The following is a 19,347-nucleotide window of genomic DNA, read 5'->3' on the forward strand; positions in this document are numbered from 1 at the left end:
GTGAAATGTTTTCAAAGTTTGAGCCAGAACTGGACTGACAATGCTGGAGATTTGAATGTGGAAGAGTCTGAAACATTGAAACCTTGTGTAGGATAAAAACATTTTCTCTTCCATAACGCAGTGGACAGATTGTCAACTCTTCACGCATCAGTGCTTTTGTCTGAAACATGAGAACTCCTGAACAGCTGAAGGCAGTTTTAGTAAAACATATGTTTCCTCACATGTGACATCTGGTGCTAACATATGCAATATTTAAATAAAAATATGTCATAAAAGTGCCTTATCAAGCTGTTAACCCTCCAAAAAAGCCAATAAGGTTAGATAAGTATTTACATATTTTTAGGATGTTTTCACCCCTGGGTGGTAAATCTGTTCAAGATTAAATCTGGTTCATTTCCCCACTTGGTGCGGCTCGGTTGAATAGAACCAAAAAGGTCCAAATTGTGGGACGCAACACAATTTTGACCTTTCGATATTTTTAATCAAAAATTCTGAGTTTTTTTTTCTCTAATTCTCACTAAAACAGATAAAAATAAAAAAGGGAATATGTTTGTTTTTCATTTAGTTCCATAATAATTACTCACAATAAGAGCTGCCTAATAATTCTATTAAGAAAGCCTAAACTTCACTTTTACTTTCTTAACTTAAATATTCATGTTTGAGGTTCATCAGCATCTTGGGCTAACTGAGAGTACTGCAGTTGATCAACAAAATAAAGATAATCCTGCCTAGTCTGTATTGGAGACATCCTGCCTGATTTAAGGCAACACCTTGTTTTGTTTTCCCTTCACTGAAGACATTAACTTTTCCATAAATAGCTACGTTTCCATTGACCATATAACTGGGTAAAGTCACATCTCTAAAATAACTTCACTTCATTTTGAAAAATCTTGTTTTTTGCTAAGTTTTACCGCTGAGATATATTTTTTTATTTTTTATTTTTATTTTTATTTTTATTTTTACCATATTGAACCTACAATGGAAAAACTTTTTTCACATCTCACCAGTTAAACCACAAAGAAGACAACAGGAAGTAGTTTGAGGATTATAGTGTGGCGTGTTTTTTTTATTTTTTATGACTTATTGTGTAAACAAACATATTCACACGTGATTTTAATTTTGTTTCTCACTTAATGAAAATGCAAAGTTGTGTTTTCCGGCACCAGCAGAATGTTGACAAAGTTTTACTCACGTTTGTGATGAAAACGTAAAAGGTGTCATCTTTAGGCTGATGAACAGCCTCTCTGCTGCAGTGTCATGGTTGTCAAGGAAACGCTTTTTGACTGTTGAAGACGTAAAACTTTAATAACTACCAATTTGCTAATCTGTTTTGATGAATGTTTTGGATCATTGTCCTAGTAGAGCACACGGTTTTGTCAGTGTTTCAACGCTGAGGTGAAATTCAGTTCAATTGAAAAGTACTTTATTGATCCCAAAGGGAAATTAAATGTTACTGTAACCCATTAATTCAAAGTCTTCAAAGACTAACTGTAGATGGTGATGGCTGTTGTAGAGGTCTGTACTACAGCCGATCTGAAGAAGCCTCTGACTGAAGACACTCTGTTTTGTTGAACAATTTGCATCTGTCCGCCGTTGGACTAGTTAAAGCAGACTAATGTTAAACTTCTGGAACGTACCGCACCTCAACCCTGTAGCAACTTAACTAACTTTGCATAAAAGTCGAATCAGTGCCAGGAAACCAGTCGATTCAAATGAGCTCCAACGTTTGTGATAGTCAAATATTCAGCCACAATTATGCCTTCAGCTTATTGATCTCTACAAAAACTATAAAGTCAAAGCTCAACAGTGTAAAGAACATTTATCCAAATATTAATGGTGGTGTATGCAAACAAAAAGGGACACATAAGACAGCCGACGTGTTTTTCTATATGTTTGGGCGTAAATTTCAACAATTCAAGTTACTCAAACAATTCAAAAACTAAAGATATTTTAAAATAATGCTTTTCTGGTGATAAAACAGTCCTACATTTGTTCCCACTGAAAGTGGCTACAATCACACACAGGCCATTGAACAGAGAGGAAACTCCATAATGGGATCCAAAGAGCTGTCTGGAGGCCTGCAGGAGGAACTGTGCAGCAGCTTAAGAGTCTGGTAAGAGATTTAAAGAGGTCTCAACAGAGTTTGAAAACACCGTGCTGAAAATGGTGAACAAGTTGAGAAAATTCAAAACTGGCTGTCCAGGCAAATTCCTCCCAAGAGCAAACGGTCTGTAAGACTCAGAAAACATTCCCCGTCATCTCCAAAACGTCGCAATGGGACCTGCAGCAGGATCTTCTATGAATAAAGACAAATCAGAAAGAGAATGGACAAGTTTAGCTGTCAGGAGAGATGTGCAAGTAGGAAGAAATATAAGAAAAATATAAAAGATAGACTGCAGTTTTCCACAGAGAGTGTAGTAAAGATCTGGCCTCCTGGAATAATCTTCTTTTAGACAAACTAGTTTAAAGCTGAATGTTATGGAAGATGTGTAAAAAGGAAGCGTTTGATTTCTTAAAAACAAAAATAAAAATTGTAAGAATAGAACCTCATTCCAGATGTGAAGGATCGTTTGAGTATTTGCAAGCATACGTCTAACTATTAATCTGAGGTCATAAGAGGATTCTTAAAGAAAACCTGAAATAATCTAAAAAAAAGTTTGAAGCAGAATTCCGTCCCGCAATAAAATTATCCAAAACATATCAGTAAATTCACCAAAGACTGGCTGAAAACTAAGGAATGAAAGTCATAATGGGTTTTCTATCAGTCGAGATCTAAGACTATTGATTATTTTTGGGGTTTAAATATCTGTAATACTGCCAGATTTCCTCTCATTCTCTCCCTTTTCTTTATGCCTCTTTTTAAAAATTACTTTTAAGTCCAAACCTTAAACTGCTGCGGTGCAAGTTACTCAACAGGTTGTTGCTAGGTGACCGAAGAATGAGGGAGTTGCTAGGTAACCAAAGCGTGAGCGAGTTGCTAGGTAACCAAAGCATCGGTCAGTTGATTCCACCAACTTGCTTAGCTAGCCGTGAGAGGTTGAGCAGCGAACATCTTTCCTCTGCCTACATCCACCATAATGCTGTGCAGTTCTGGATCAAGTTCAGTAAAATTATTGAACCTTATATCGGGCATATGTTCTGTTGATATTATGTATCTGTTGTAATATATATTGTTTTGATTTATTTCCCAGCTCTGACTGTGAGTTTAAACTTTTCACAGCAACTTTCCTTAGATTTCCGAGAATGCCATGGAAGCATCTCAGGAAAATTATTACGTTAGCACTAGCTGTTAGGTTGTAAGGCGTTCTAAATTGTTCTTACCTCAATATATTTTGTAAAACAGAACAAGGGTAATTTCTTTCCTTTTGATTTAAAGACTGAAAACTTGCAGGTGTTTTTTCACGAAGACCTATTTTTCTGCACGTATTTATGTATAAATGTAGTCCTGCATGAATAAAAGACAATAAATTAAAACTTTTACACAAACGTTTTGATTTAAATTTGCCATGCTTATAATTCACAATCTTCCCACAGTAGCTAAACATCAAATTTTCAGGCCGTTTAACCTCTGAAAGACACAAATGTAACAACATAACACCACTTCATCTTAGCACGCTTATTATGCTAATCAGAAGTCTGGAAAGTGTTTTAAAAATTAGAGCATGTGCCGTTTTATTACAATGATTACCATCGACCGAAAGCAGCGGAACAATTAGTAAATTGACCCGTCTTCTCAATAATTGCTGTGCGGTCAGCTGTTTATTATGGGGGCGAAATATGAGGGAGCCGTGTCTAAAATTGTTTCTCAGCTTCCAATGTGTCGGCTCCCGGTTTATTTTAGCTCGACGCCTGCTCTTCTCAGAGCCCCACGCATATTTCTTTTTTCTCGCCGCAAACACACAAACTCATCATTACTTCAATGAATCCCTGCAGATGGGAGCTTCTGCTGCTGCAGCTCCAGCGTCTCGGCACCTGGCTAACATCTGGAAGGAGCTTTTAGGACGTTTAAAAACACGTTTTTATCCATCTTCTGTCAGATGCAGCTATTGAGATAAGATACGAGATGAGCTTTGTATGTTCTGCTCCCAGATGATTCAAACTTTTTACATCAGTTTTGGCTTAAAAGCCCTGCAGGGACACAGGCGTCCATGCCAGCGATGCATTCAGTGATTTTCTAATGATGATTCAGAACAAGGAAGATATTTAGACCCAAAGTTCGTCTTTGTTGAGTTATTTTAATCCACCAACACACTCCAAACTAGTGGTGGGCTATATAGACTTAAAGTTTTATCACAGTATTTTATAGTAATATCGTGATAACGATAAAAGTGACGATAAGAACTATTGGTTACTTCTTTTTTAGGTGATTTTTGGTGACTGAACTTCACAGCAATCATAGCTGCTCTTGGAAAAAGACACAGGTCACATAAAAAAGTTTGCATTTAATCATATTTTCACATTTATTGATGAAAACACAGTGGAAAAAATAGTAAAATTAATCCCAACAATAGGGACAGTTTTAGAAGATTGTAATCACTGCTAACTGAAATCTATCGTAGCAACGATAAGTCAGGATTCTTATCATAGTAAGAAATTTATCACGATAAATGATAAACAATACGATAATTGTCCAACCCTACTCCAAACCTTTAAATAATCAGTTTTTCTGCTTTGTAAAGCTCCGGCTGTTACACAAACACGTGAACATTTCATCAGCTTTGTGGAGAACCAATCCCATACCTATATTTATCCGACTGTTAAAATGTAAATGTTTTACTTTGGTGAGCGTCTTTTAATGACAGCATGAGAAGAAAGAGAAATTAAAAGAAGCGCAAACATTAGAGAGCGTTGCCGCCCGCTCAGATGACGCTACAGAGCAACATGAACACAGCAGACTGCAGTTTTATTGGTAGTTGCTGGTTTCCAGCTTTGCACACCTTATCCCAGTGCCGTCGCCTAATTAAATCCAGAATGGATCAAAATATCGGGAGTCTGAACCTCGGAAACGGCTTTCAGAAACAACAGAATCCAATTTTAAGTCTTTTAATTTCTTTTTTTTTTTTAACAGAAATGTCCAAGATGGAGAATCACTGCCAGGTCAACAACAACTTTAAACATTTTTTTATTAGTTGGCAATGATTGAACCTCTTATTCTGACGATATTTGTTATAGTTTCAACTGAAACCGAATCTCTTCCACACCAGTAGATGACATGGCTCCTCAAATCGTCGATGACTGTGGAAAGTTTGACTTTTAAACAAAATGTAAGTGGCTCCTGTGCGCTTGACTGCAAAGCCTGTGGGATGTTAATCGTCATCTGTACCAGTCCATCAGTGAAACTTTATGGTCCCCCAAGGGGAAACTTGCTACACAGTCAGCAGTTACACACAAAAAACTACAGCCTCCCCAACAACCATCATGCATGAACATGTGCAGCAGCGGAGGCCTCATTTTAGAGCTCTTCTACCTGGATGCTCTGCTTTTTCATGATTACGACATCATTTAACGACAGCCAGTTATCTTTCTGACAACCCATGTTGGAAATGTCGGCCTTAAGGTGTGACTAACTCCCAAATCAATGTTTCTTTGCTGATAAACTGTCTAAATATGCTTTTACATTTATGTTTCTGTACAAATGTTGGCATTTTCATGTACATTTGTTTACTTCTGCAGTAAAAATACTCCTAAAAGTACTTTCCCCCCCCCAAAAAAAAGTTACTCAAGTAAATGTAATTAATTACAACTACTAGTAAAATTTAAAATCTGGTTAAAAGTGACCATCATTGCAAACTAAATGAACCACTTTTCAGTCACAATTTCACTCCTATTGGCTATTTTGGGAACTTGACTATGACAAAACAGTTTATACGAGCAGAGGCAACAAGAGAGAAAAAGACGGATGTTAAAACAATACTGTAATCATATAAGACATCATGACCCATATAGAAATGAAGGATGCATTCAGATCTGTGAAAGAACCAGAGCTAGTTCATGTCCTTGACTGGATTAACAGTTTTGGCCCTAATACTCCCATTCAATCAGATTGTTGTCCATCTGAAGTGAAGAAAAAATGGAAAGTTTCATTTTTTAAAACTTATTTCTGAAGTAAAGTCACTTTTCTGAGTCGCATTTCAAAGTAAATTGAATCGAATTGCTTTTTCTACCTTTAAAGTTTAGATGTGACCCTCTTTGTCCCCTGCTGGGGGTTTGGTTAATCCCCAGGAACACTCTGATCGAGAACAGACACGATACGGTTGGTGGATGTAAGACTCACCCAAAGAATCGATCCATCAAGTTTCTTCCTTATTTATTCTTATTTAACAAACAGTCCAAAGCAGATTTGGTCTGAATGTTCGGATCTCTCCCTTTGCCTTAGTTTGTACCTTTTATATAAAAACCTGTCCCTTAGGATTTAGCCGTAAAGTCTTAACAAGGAGTCAGTAAAACCTGCTGACTTCACTCGACACCAGTCGTGGGAAATTTATGGGAAAGCAGCAGTTTGCTGTAAGTGTTTAGCGGGTGGAGCGTGGGCGCTGCTGTGCCATCAGAGTGAATGGAAACCGTTATCACCGTTCCAGTTTACCCCGGGGCGCCCTGGCATGTGGCAGTAATGTGCCTGTCACTGCATCCATGGAGCGCGCTGACTGATGAGGAACTCCCTAACTGCTAAACACCAAACTGATTTCATCTGCAACTTTTCATATTCCCCTTTCTGTCACTCCTACACTTTCTCCGTGTGTCCTTTCCTTCCACTCCTCGCCTTTCTCTTTGTCCCGCTCCTTTTTTCCCTCCTCCTCCTCTGTGATCTAAACAAATTAGGAAGCAAATGAGGAGGGAGGAGTGATGTGGGTGATGAGGCATGCCAGAATGTCAACAGATGAGAAGGAGTGCTGATGAGGAGAGTAATGGATAGACAAGGAGCAATAATGCGATGAACAGAGAGAAGTATTCCCTAAAAAGCTTGACTTGAAAAGAAATGATTAATGAGCCCAGATGTTAAGCTTCTTTTTGGATGAATCATAGCATTCCCCATGACGAAGCAAAATTATGTCCCAGACGGAACATGGTGTAATCTAATTCTGCTTTCGGCTTCGACGACTTTTCCTTCAGAAAATCGACTACATTTTTCAGGGCTTTTGCTTCGTTTTATCCCGCTCCAGATCTCTGCGGCGAAACAGCAGTTCCATTAAACTGCATCTTTAAGGTGCTTTTAAAAGGTAGAAAAACTGAATCTGGCTGCTGTGTTTGGTCTCTAATTAGCCAACGAATGTTTTAAAGTGTCGAATCAACCAAAACCCTTCTAGAAAAAACCGCGCGTTTTGGGGACATGTGACACATGGAGGGGAACCGGCTGCTGTCGGGCCGCTGAGCTCCAGGAGGTTCTGCCCGCTGAGGTGTGGTTAAAACTTGTTTATGTGCAATTGGTCTGAAAAAACAGAAAAAAACCTTTATTTTAGCGTTGGTTAAAATTCGTCCAGCTGGGAAGGCAAGATTACAGACAGACATTGGCCCATTTTATAAGTGAAGTAATCTGCCAGTCCACAGTAAGGAATCATTTACTTAAACTCATATTTCTTGCTTTAAAGTTACTTGTAAGTTAGTTGTGTCTTATATTTGGACTAGAAACTAGACAAAAAATACTTGGTGATATTTTGTGTCTCTTCTTCCAGACTGATGCAGCTGTAACTCAAACGTCATTGCAGTTACAAAACGGTATCATTACATAATCGCTTGCTACGATTGTGCCTGTTATTTTATTCTACATCAAAGTATATCAAGACATTTTTTACCAAACCTCCAATTCTTCGCTTAAGAATCCATGCTGCCATGTTCCTCATTTCCAGCCTGATTCTTCTCTTCAGTTGGGTTTTCCTCTCGGCTCCTCAGAGGACGCGTCTCACTAATAACCTGCCTGTAAAATGGGTCAGGCGTAAAAACATCAGCTGAATCTGCTGCTAACTTCCTGTGTCAGAGAGGCGGTTTAAAATCCAGCAGCCCAACTCGTCCTCCAGCAGGAATAAAACATAAGAAGACCTAACGCTCGCGTAGCCAGAAGGCAGCCGGGCCTCGGCCGTCCCTGTTGTCCTCGCCGGCGAAACAGGCCATCCATAATTAACCCCGCTCTGTCAAGCCAGAGCAGCAGCCATAACATGTTCTCACATGTCACTCTAAGCCTTCGTTTTCTCCGCCATCGACTCATCGCCAACATCTGTCGCTTCCTGCGTGAGGACTGCTGTGTGAGAGGGTGAGGGAAAGACGCTTTGATCCGCCGCGTTTCCTTCGCAGCTCTCCCACAGAGGCTTTGAACAGCGAGCGCTGCGCCGACCAGAGGGGGAGAAATGTGTTGGTCGCTTGTGTTTGTCGAGGTCGGCCCGTGTGATTTATGCCTCGTTAGCGAGGCCTGATTGAGATGCTTGAGCCACAAAAAGCTAAACATAAAGCCGTTTTCCTCCACTTCCTTTGCTCCTTTTCTTTTTCCTGTAAATATTAGCAAATCTGTCTGTGAATAAAGATTTCATTAATCCCGGCGACGGGGACGTAGGCAATTAAAACGAGGAAAAAGAGACGGGGGGGGCGCAGGAGCACAATTGACTGAGTTAAAAGGTCAGAGGGGTTAAATCAAAGTGAAAAGAGAAACAAGGAAAGGAGCAAGAGAGAGTGATTAAAAAGTGAAAGGAGATTGATTCTTGCATCCATCTTTGGAGACTAAAATAAGAACTAATCAAATGTGTGGGTGGGAATCTGCAGTGGAAAGCCCGGGGCAGAACCGGGGTCAACTCAAAGACAAAAGGAACCACGGAAAACGTTTAAAGATTAATTTGTCTCCATCTGGAAACTGCTGTGGGAGTAAAATGGTGCAAAAAAAAAAAAAAGGATGGCAGAATCACAAGACTGGAGCTGAAATATATAAATAAAGGGAAGATTTACTGTAGCTGGCGCAGGTCAGCTCCACGTCTTTATTCAAGAAGGAGCAGCGTGAAATTCCCACACCCACATGCATGTAATCCCAAAGAGCAAATCCAACTTTCCTCAGCTGATCTGCCACCTCCATTATGCTCATCATGTTGGTTTATAATCTCATAGTTACAGAAAGCAGTTTTACTTACACTATTTTTTTTTTTTTTTTAGTAACTTACTGATGATCTTTTTTGGGCAGATTTACATTCACAGTTTAAATATTCAGCAGTTCGACCCAACATGAGTTTCACATGAGGAAACAGACGGTCCTGCAGACGGATCATTTGTTTGCAAACACGGAGCCACTTGACTGCAGAAGGAACCACTGGTTGCCGTGGTTACCAGCATTGATTGTGCTGTTTTAGTACCAAAACCTGTAATTAATTGTTATGTCTGGAGTTGTTTCTTATCACTCTGGTAACCGTTAGACCCTCCTGTTAATTTAAGTGATTAAGAACACACCGGGTGGACGACTTGTTCGCTGTGTTGACGGGAGGTTTTCCTGAAATGACCCTTTAGACCACTTTTTCAACTTCAGATTAAGTTGACTTTAGTTTCCAACGAAGTTGTAAGAGATTTCTACTTTGGTCAGCTGCTGATTTAAATGTCCCACACAAATAAATTTGACACGTGTGTACCATATTTTCTTTCCAGTTTTGGTCAGCTTGTTTTGTCTTTCTAGACTCACAGGAAGATTTCAGTCTCTAACTTTCGATTGGTTACAGGTTTAAAATTGGTGCCTTATTGACAAGATCTGTCACTTTAACAACTGGATTTTTTAGATTTGTCTCAGAAAATTTGAAAGCATCCAGTTAGGAATCCTTTAAAAACATGTTGTTTTTTTCACTCAAGCAGTGTAATTAAGGTCTGTCAAAGTGATATTGCATTTACCTTCTCTGAGGCATTTGACTTGAGAAAAGCATAAACTGCTGCTTTGTTTACGATTTGTTTTTAAATAAAAGCTGAGGCATTCTGAAGTGTTCCTCTCAGTGGAACCAATCTGCCCAGAAAGACGTCTAGCATCCGTGCCAAATGATGAAATAGTCATGTAATCTCGATGTAAATCCCTAAAAAGCAGCCGATGCTCTCGGTCCGCCTTTCCAGCACAATGTAGCAATCAAACATGTTCTGATTTCTGCAGGTGTGGAGTCGGACCCACTCATGTCCACCCATGGGTCGCCACATAATCCACAGACGTCCCAGCAGTCGCCGGCAGCTCGGAGGATGTTCGGTTGGTACGTTGGGAGCCGGGTTGGAGCTTAAAGCTGACAGCTGCAGCGCTGCGCTGCGCTGGCGGGGAGCTGGAGCATTAACATTCACTCTGCACGTCCAGGTTTCTACTCCTGCGTTTCTCCTCAAAAGCAGGGAGAATCTTACAGACTGCAGAGAGGGAGGAGTGTGTAGTATTTGTGAAAACGTTCTTTCTGCTGCCAATGTGCAGCAGCAAATGGCGTCAAATGCAGAGCTGTGATGAGGTATATTCCCCCCATTAGAGATCTGTCGCTGCTAAGATATCAATATGTCAGCTAGCAGTTGACATATTGATACTATTGGCTTCATCATTCCTGAGCTAACCTATGTTTGTAACATTCCTCGGGTTAGAGGTCAGCCAAACACTCTGAAATGTTCCCACAAAGTGTGGATAAACTGCAGATGTTATTTGATTTATAAACCGTTAAAAAGTGTCTGTTTTCACTCCGCTCGCGGGTTAATTTGCCCTTCTCGGTGTCTGACAGGCAGGCCACCGGTAGAGGTAGGTCAGGTCTGCCCTGTGTATTGTCTTGAAGGCATGACGCCAGGCTAAACTGTGGAAGAGATTGGTTTCCCCCACACATAATTTGTGAAATTATGTTATGCGTTTTATTCACAGTACCATAACTAATTGTAAAGAAATAAGTGTATTTTTCCAAAGCGTGTTCTAAGGTTAATTATTTAAATTAAGGCAGATTATTTTGTTTGTGCTTAGAGCGAAATCAAAACCAAGATTTAAGTGCCAAAGTCCTTAAACTTTATAGTTTAGTAAATTGTTAATATTGAGTACAGTCTGAGTCTACTGTAATGTCAGGATAGTAGTCTAATTTCTTATTTATTCAATGTTTGATTGATAATAAACTCTATTGGAGAGAATGTGGTACAAGATACTACAGATTTGTTTTATTTGAAGACACTGGACTGTTTGGACATTTAAATGTTTCAGTTATTACAGACTGAAGTGCAGAAATTTGAGGTCAGAGAAATGTTTATATAAAATAATTTTTTACAAAATAAAGAGACTCAGACTTGATGACACACACATGGACGACAATAAACCTTTTAACCTTGCAAGTGAAACAAACTTTTAAAAAAATGGTGGATTTTGAAATGTACCATTTAGTTATTGGAATGTAACGTCACCTGATGAACACAGAATTTTACAATATTGAAATGTTGATATCAACAGGAAGACAGTAACCATTATTTGTCTGACAACTTTTTAGACCAATAAAGCAGTTGTTTTTTATTTCTTTATCATGCTAGCTTTGTGCTCTTGGGGCCCCCTGGTGGTGTGCTTATCTTGCATATTCCTTGGGCCGGCCCTGCACACCACCTCCATGTTTAACTGTCGGTATGATGTTTCCCTGACATGCTGTTTGTGTCGTCCCATAAGAGTTTTCTGGTAAATGTGAAATGATCCTTTGTGAGGTTTTCAACCCATGAAAGCAACTTTTGTTGAATTATGACCTCTGACCTTAGCTGAACATGTGAGGCCTGCTGTGCTTCAGATGTTGCTCTGGGTTTTTTGTGACCTTCTGGATGAACCACAGATGAAATCCTGGAGGAAGTTTGGCCACTCCTGGGGACGTTAACCCATGGTGTCAACGCATCTTTAAAAAGTCTTATTTTTTTACCTAAAATTAAGGACTTAAAATGTCTTAAATTAATTTTAAAAGTATATGTTTGCCTTAAAAATATTCCAAGTCTTAAATTCTGTCCAGACAGGACTATTTAACTTCATATTCTATGTAGTTTTTAATTTTCCCAAAGGATGTTTCCGTCAGACAGCTTCATTGCGTGACTGGAGGTGGTTGAGGCTACCGCTAAACTAGCTGCTAATATGTAAATCCTTGCTAGCTGGTCATGTTTTTCGCATCTGTTATGGATAAGTTTGAATTTATCAACAGTTGGCTTGAAGATGTTTGTCTTCGCTGTTTCCAACCCAAACAAACAAAAAAAAAAAGAAAAGAGAGCGTAAGGCTGTAGAGAGAACTGAAAAATATTCAGATTTCTTCTGTAAATTTCTGTTGCAGGTCTTTAATTTCATGAGTTGGTGAAACCTGCAAAACGTTCAGGTTTGTTTATTTATAGCGCATTTCAGCAGGAAGGCACTGAGGTCCAAAACCTGATTAAGATCAATTAATTCAGTTACTTTCTTACTAACAGCTTCATATAACTTTGTTTCCTCTAATAATTAAAATAATCGCAGTTTTATAATTGCTCAAATAAAACAAATTTGATCAAAAACATTTGCATTTAAGTTCAACCAAAGAGGAAATACTTCTCCACAGCACTGTATGGAAAGGCCAATAGATTAAAAAACATGGAAATGAAAGATACATTTATCATTTCAACTATATAAAAGCACAATAAAGTTCCAGTTAGTTATACTTAAGTAGCGTTTTTATTCCTTTAAGTTATAATAACCTTTATCTGGGTTCTGTTGGTGAAACTGAGCTCAAAAACCTCATCAATTAATTAAGTCACTTGCTCTCTTACGTTTTGCAGGTTTCCTTTAATAATTGAAATAATCACTGAGAAACAGCAGATTTGGTCTAAAACATTTGTGTTTAAGTTCAACCAAAGAGGATTGTATGCAGCAGCCCCTCAGAGTGTGGATGGCCTGACTTTTCTCTCTCTATCAGTGGGATTACTTGAGCCTATTTATCATTCTATATGAGTGTGGCTTGCATGGGTAATTGTAAATTAAGTGGATTACTTTGCAGTGGAGAGCCCAGGGGGAATTGGAGAATCTCTGAATGGATGCAAAATCCTCTCCGTACTGTAGCCGCCAGGTCCCAGCGCAGCATCAGCACTTTCTGCAGCAATATCGGTACGAGCCTCTCTGAAAGATCCTGATTTAATATCAGCTCGGTAGATTTAATGACACCGGCGCTCATTATGTCTCGGCTCCCTGAAGAGGGGCCGACGCTTCGAGTGATTGGCACATTCATTCCTGAGTGTGCTTAAAAGTAGCTGCTTTATTGGGGTGTATGTTGGACCCTGCTTTTATTCTGTTCAGCCAAGACAGAGGTTTCATTCTTAATTGCGAAGTTTGAAAGTAAGTGAGAGAGGGCAAAGTAGATGTCAAGTTGCTCTTTCGGGGCTTTGCGTAAGATGAAACTGGGAGATGCATCCTCTGCCTCCTGGCTTCAGTGGCCTTACGCCGTCCAAATCCCCCAAATCAAAATCCACCTCAAATGAATCGCGGTGGAATACAAATGAGGAAGCAGTGGCAGGGATTTCTGTTTTAATGAGGACAAAAACCTTTCACCACATCTACCCTGAAACGCTTCATTTGCTGCTGCCTGCTGGCCGGCTCTTCCCTGTAGAGATCTGGGGTTGGAGCTGTGGCGTTTCAGAGCTGTTCACTCAGGGCCCTGGCAACAAACGACGTCCTCCCTCCCACATCCCCCAAACATTTAAACCCTTCTCAGTTTGCCCTGGAGCCATCTTGGCTCTCGAGTCGAAAGGTCACCTAAAGTAAATAAAGAATGTGGAGATCACTCGGCATCCCACACACCGACTGAGCAGCACTTTGAGCGGATAGCCAAGGCTACACCATTTAGCATTCAGTAGCCTGAAGCAGTCCGCGAGCCTGGCAGTCTGAGAACAGAAAATCCTGAGTGGAGGTTCACTCCCACTCACTTGCCACAGCTTCGTCAGTCACAGAACCGCCTGCTGAACCTCTGGCCTTTTTGTCACTGTGCCATTTGTGATCGTCAGGTAGGAGAACGGACAACAATATGGAAATAAATAGTTGCCGCTGGTTAGGAGCGAGGTCAGTCCTTTGACAACTGCCTTGTTACATAATGAATGTATTTCCGTCTCCCTCAACTTTTACACCACTGGCATAAGCAGGAGGAAGTTTCCTTTGCAAACAAATAACATGGATGCATCTAGTTTACAATCAAAGTGTATGCGGAGGCGCCTATCGTGGCGCCATTGGCACGTCTAGCGCCGCTAAGATGTGAAGAGTTTGGCGCGTCCAACGCAATGCGTCCGAAATGTCCGACAAATAGGCCGGCAACGGAAAACAACAGCGAGAGTGATTTTGACACATCTGGCGTGCCCTCAACGTCTCATCAAGATGATCCCTCCCAAAAACGAGTCGGGGTGGAACAAATGTCAAATTATTGTCAGTGAGCACTGCCCAAACTCTTTATGCTCTCCACAATCAAAAAAAGCATTGCTGAATTGCTTCAGTAAATTTCATATTGTCATATTATGTAAGCAATATTACAAGCACTTTTCTAACACTATTTGAACAAAAGTACTGAAATCTTTTCAGCATTCATGGCTACAACAATTAAGGTTCAGCTACTTGAAGTCAAGTTAACAGCTAATCAGAGCTGAGCCAACAGACTATAGCTAAAGCCTTCTCAATCGTGCTAATAGCTACATGGAGCAAAGCTAGCAGACTGTCAGACTCGAGCTAAACGCTAATCAGTGATGTACCAGAGGATTCTAGGACTCTAAATCATGTTTAACCAAGGTAAGAAAGCTAACATTTAACAGAGTCAAGCTAACGGCTATTCAGAGACAAGCTAAACAGCTAATCAAAAACAAGCTAATAACTACCCAGAGATGAGCTAAAGAGCTGATCAAAAACAAGCTAACGGCTAATCAGAAACAAGCTAATGTGCTGTTCAGAGGCAAGTCTAATTTTTCAGTCATATTTGATGTATATAGCATTTTTATTACATTTTTATTTTTATTACAACTGAAATTATCATAGTTACTTGATTGTGCTATAAAAATTATACTACATGCCTGGAAAATACAAAATTCTGCCGCGATAAGCGCAGTGCTTTATTTTAGCCAAAATCAGATTCATTAGCAGTCTGGATTGGAGGAAGCTCTTCATGCAGCTGAGAGACCGAGAACTGGGTCACCTGTGAGTGCTTTGTGACAAAGTGAGGAACCCACTGCAGCTCCCAGTGCTTGTTGTGAAGACTTATACATGCAGCAGAAGAAGTTTGATTAATTGCTAGTTGCAATTTTGAAAGAGACGGCTTGTAGAAGGGTCTACAAGCTCGCTTATAGAGCAACAAAGTCACTAAGTTGGCAGCTTTGTTTACCTCTGATAATCACACCATAAGTTGTCACTTCATCTCTCTGTAAAAAAAAGAGTGCAGCTAGCTTTGCTGTCGTTATTGCTCAAATTTATGTTCAGTTATTTTGGGATTTTGTCACTGATAACGTGTTACGATCATCTCAGAAACTTGTAGCAACACAATCTTTTGGAAAAGTGATTTTTGTATGCAACTGTTGAGTTGTATAAAAGTGTATGAAGGACTGTATTTACTTTTTGCAACAATTAAACTGCAAAAACACAAAATCTTACCAAGTAATTTTGGTGTAGATCCTTGAAAAAAATATCTTACCACACTTGAAATGAGAATAAACTGACAAGTAACTTATCAGCAACACACAGGAGTCTGTTTAGTCAATAATTTCTTAATATTGATTTTAAAAAATGCTAGTTCCATTGGCAGATTATTTAACTTATAATACAGTTTTACCAGGTTATATTTTTCCATCAATATTAAGTAATTATTAACTTAAAATAAGCGTTTATGTCTTGCTACAAAGTTGCTTTTCAGTTAGTTTTGTCTCATTTCAAGTGTACTAAGACACAGCTCTGGAAAAAATTAAGAGACCACTTAAAATGATCAGTTTCTCTGACTTTACTCTTTATAGGATATCTGAGTAAAAAGAACTTTGTTCTTTTATTTTATGAACTGCTGACAACATGTTTCTGAAATTACGAGCAAAAAATTTAGTTTTTATTTGCAGAAAATGAAAAATGGTCAAAATAACGAAAAAGATTCAGAGCTTTCAGACCTGAAATAATGCAAAGAAAACACGTTTATATTCCTTTAGAAACGACAATACCAATGTTTTAACTCAGGAAGAGTTTAGAAATCAATATTTGGATTGATATGGACGTCAGAAGTGAAGGACAGGACAATTGAACTGAGTGACTGAAATTGTTTTCCAAAGTTGTTCTTGCCATTTTATTCGTGGCTTTTACTTGCTGGAGTCGAGCTAATTTGTCTGTGAACCTAACTCACCTGGTTGGAGCTCACAGACGGCGGTATTTACAAAAGTTTGAAACAGCTAGCTTAGAAACCGACCCGTACCTCCTCCTTCCTGACGTGTTTATGAAATTACCGACTCCACCTGACACCACATGATTTATATCAGTATGTCATAAACCCCTTAGACCGGAGCAGCATTAAAAACGTACAAAAGATGAAAATCTACCAGTTTTTTTCCTTACATGCTAGGCTACACTGTTTTCATGGTTACTGATGGTTAGAATCGTACTTCTCCATAATATGATATTTGATATGTTTCTAATAATACTTACTTATAAAGTATATGAACATTAATCTTCTTACCTTGTGAAAAGTGTTTGCTGCAAATCCGCAGCGATGATAATGGTATTATCACACCATGGACTGACAGTCATTATGATTAACGGCTGCTACCCATCGCCGCCATCTTTCCTCATTAAACGTTATACAATAAAATCACAAGTTGGCGTCACGTATAAAGGGCCGATAAACTGGACCACAATTACCTGGTAAGATTTCAGACAATGTTTGAGATTGTTTGAGAAACAATCTCAAACATTGTTTCTCCCAATGTTTGAGATTTTTCAGAGTGATGTTTGGTGCAGGTAAGATACTGACTTCTGATAGTTGCACCACACAGCCAAACATAAATACAACAAGACATGGGAAAAAGAATCCAACGTCTCCCAGTGAACTGTAACTGGTTCTGTGAGTTTTTTCATCTTATAAACTGGCATTTATCTCCCATTCGGAGGACAGGTGCATACCTTCACCACACTCTGGAGGCTTAGTATTTAGTCATTAGTGCCTGCCTTCGTACCAACACACCCACCCACCACCCACACACACACACACACACGCACACGCACACACGCACACACACACACACACACGCACACGCCCTTTGTCGCTGAAGCAGCCCAGCTTGTTACATCATCCAGAGCGAAGTTTATCAGCACCTGATCAGCAGAAGCCTGAAGACTCTCAAAGGCTGTTTTGTCTTCGCTCTGCCTGAAACTCCCTGAACCCACAGATTACCTTCCAGCCGCGCGTATTTGTTTACCGCGACCTGAATTTGCAAGTCTTTATGGCAGGCGGCCGTCTCTGCCGGGAAGGGGTTTTCACACGGCGTTTATCAGTGCCAGGGAAGCCCAACTCTCCAGTGATCCAGGTGTTTGTTTAAACAGCGGCCTGGTTTATTTGTTCAGTCGGAGGTTTTGAACAAGCTGAGTAAGTGTGTGATTTGGTAGGAGTGGTTCTGATCTTATCATTTCATTCACACTGATGAGATGCTGTCAGAGCCGCATGATTTACTGAAAATAATAGTTCAGTATTACGTCATTCCTTATGTTGAAACTATAATTTAAATTTTGTAGTTTTCCGTCATTTAGCTAAAGCCACAGTTTGAAGAGATGTTAAAGGATTAAAGTGACGTCAGCGGAGAATTATCAGGAGAACAATACAAACACGGCGCAGCAAATCAGAAACCAATAATCATAAAAACGAGACAACAAGGAAGAAACTGGAGATAAAAATGTCAGCTGAGTGTCTGACCTTTTAATCCCAGAGCAATCTGTTTACCCAACAGTGGAACACAGGGGTGGCGGTGTCATGCTCTGGTGTTGGCTGTTCTTCTGTTGGTTTTTGTTTCTCATCAGGATGGACGTCATTCCAACAGTTTCAAACAGCAGTCAGTTTGGACACAAAACCTACTTATGTCTTCTGGAGAAGAGAAAGTGAAAGTGTGTTTTTATTAGCGTCACGGTGGGCAATAAAATGAAAACAGGCGCTTCTTTTTCTCTAACATGAAGCAGATTAAACTCCTAAAGTCATCATGTTTCCGTTCATTTCTCAGAAGTCCAGGGAGAGGAAATTTTGAGGGACCAGTCAGGAGCTTTTTGATCCGTTTTTAGTCTAAAACAGGAGTTCAGAAAGGGAAAATTAAAAGAAAATAGAAACAGAAACCTTTGGAAACTCCCTGGACTTTCAACGTAGTAAGACTAAACTTTAAAGGTTGAACACACTGAGAGTCAGGCTGATCTGTTTTACTTTATTGGTTCCACACCCTTCACTCCACAGTTTTTCCTTCCACTTAATTTTCTTATGGCTTGTGTCACAAGAAATACAAGCATTTCTGTATTTAAGATGTTTTTTTGGTCTTATTTAATATTAAAAATTTCTGATAAACTGGTTTGTTTTTACTGACTGAATGTCAAATCATCAAAATAAAATGAAATGAGCCATTTCACTGTCATCTTGATGTAAAATAAATTGTTTCAGAATGACAGAAATTAAGTTTTTGATGATTTTCTGTCATAATCAGAAATAAATCAATTACTTGTATGATAAATCAAAACAAACTCAGTAATTTTCATTTGTAAACTCAGTAATTTTCATTTTTCTCTTTTCTCTCATTTTCTATCAAAAACTGGATGACAAAAAGTCTTCAGTTTGGTGTTTTGGTCACAACTAGTTATTGTTTGTTTACAGAGACTAAATAATTCATTTTATTTGCTGTAATTGCCGACTAATTTTGGATATTTAAGATGTCTTCCGGTTCCAATGTTAAATACTCATCAGACTTTAAGGTATATTAATTTTTCAGAATGTGTTCTTGCATTATTAAGCCTTTATGTTACTTAAAAATGGTTTCAAAAAAACAATATTATTGTTTATCGCAATAACATCTGGGACAATTTATCATCCAGCATGATTTGTAATCGTGACAGGCCTAATTGAGATGAATATTCCCCTTTAAAAATGTTCCCATGTATAATTTAATTCCTCTGTATGCTGGGAAATAAATCAAAGATTAAGCCGTTGTAAATGCAGCTCATCATCCTTTCCGCACCTCGTCTGCTTAGAATAAACTCCACTTCTCAGAGCAAACCCAACATGAGGATTTTATTTTCCTAATAGGAAGAATTGACGCCAAAGGGATGCATTCCTCTCTCCCAAGTCTCCTCTGTTTTTTTGTTTTCATTTGTGCAGATTAAAAAGCAGGATGTTTGACATATGTTGCTTTGTCCAGCTTCTAAGGTTTCACAGCTGC

This window comes from Poecilia formosa, unplaced genomic scaffold (genome assembly GCF_000485575.1).
Source record: "Poecilia formosa unplaced genomic scaffold, Poecilia_formosa-5.1.2 Scaffold426, whole genome shotgun sequence".
In the NCBI taxonomy this organism is placed as follows: Eukaryota; Metazoa; Chordata; class Actinopteri; order Cyprinodontiformes; family Poeciliidae; genus Poecilia; species Poecilia formosa.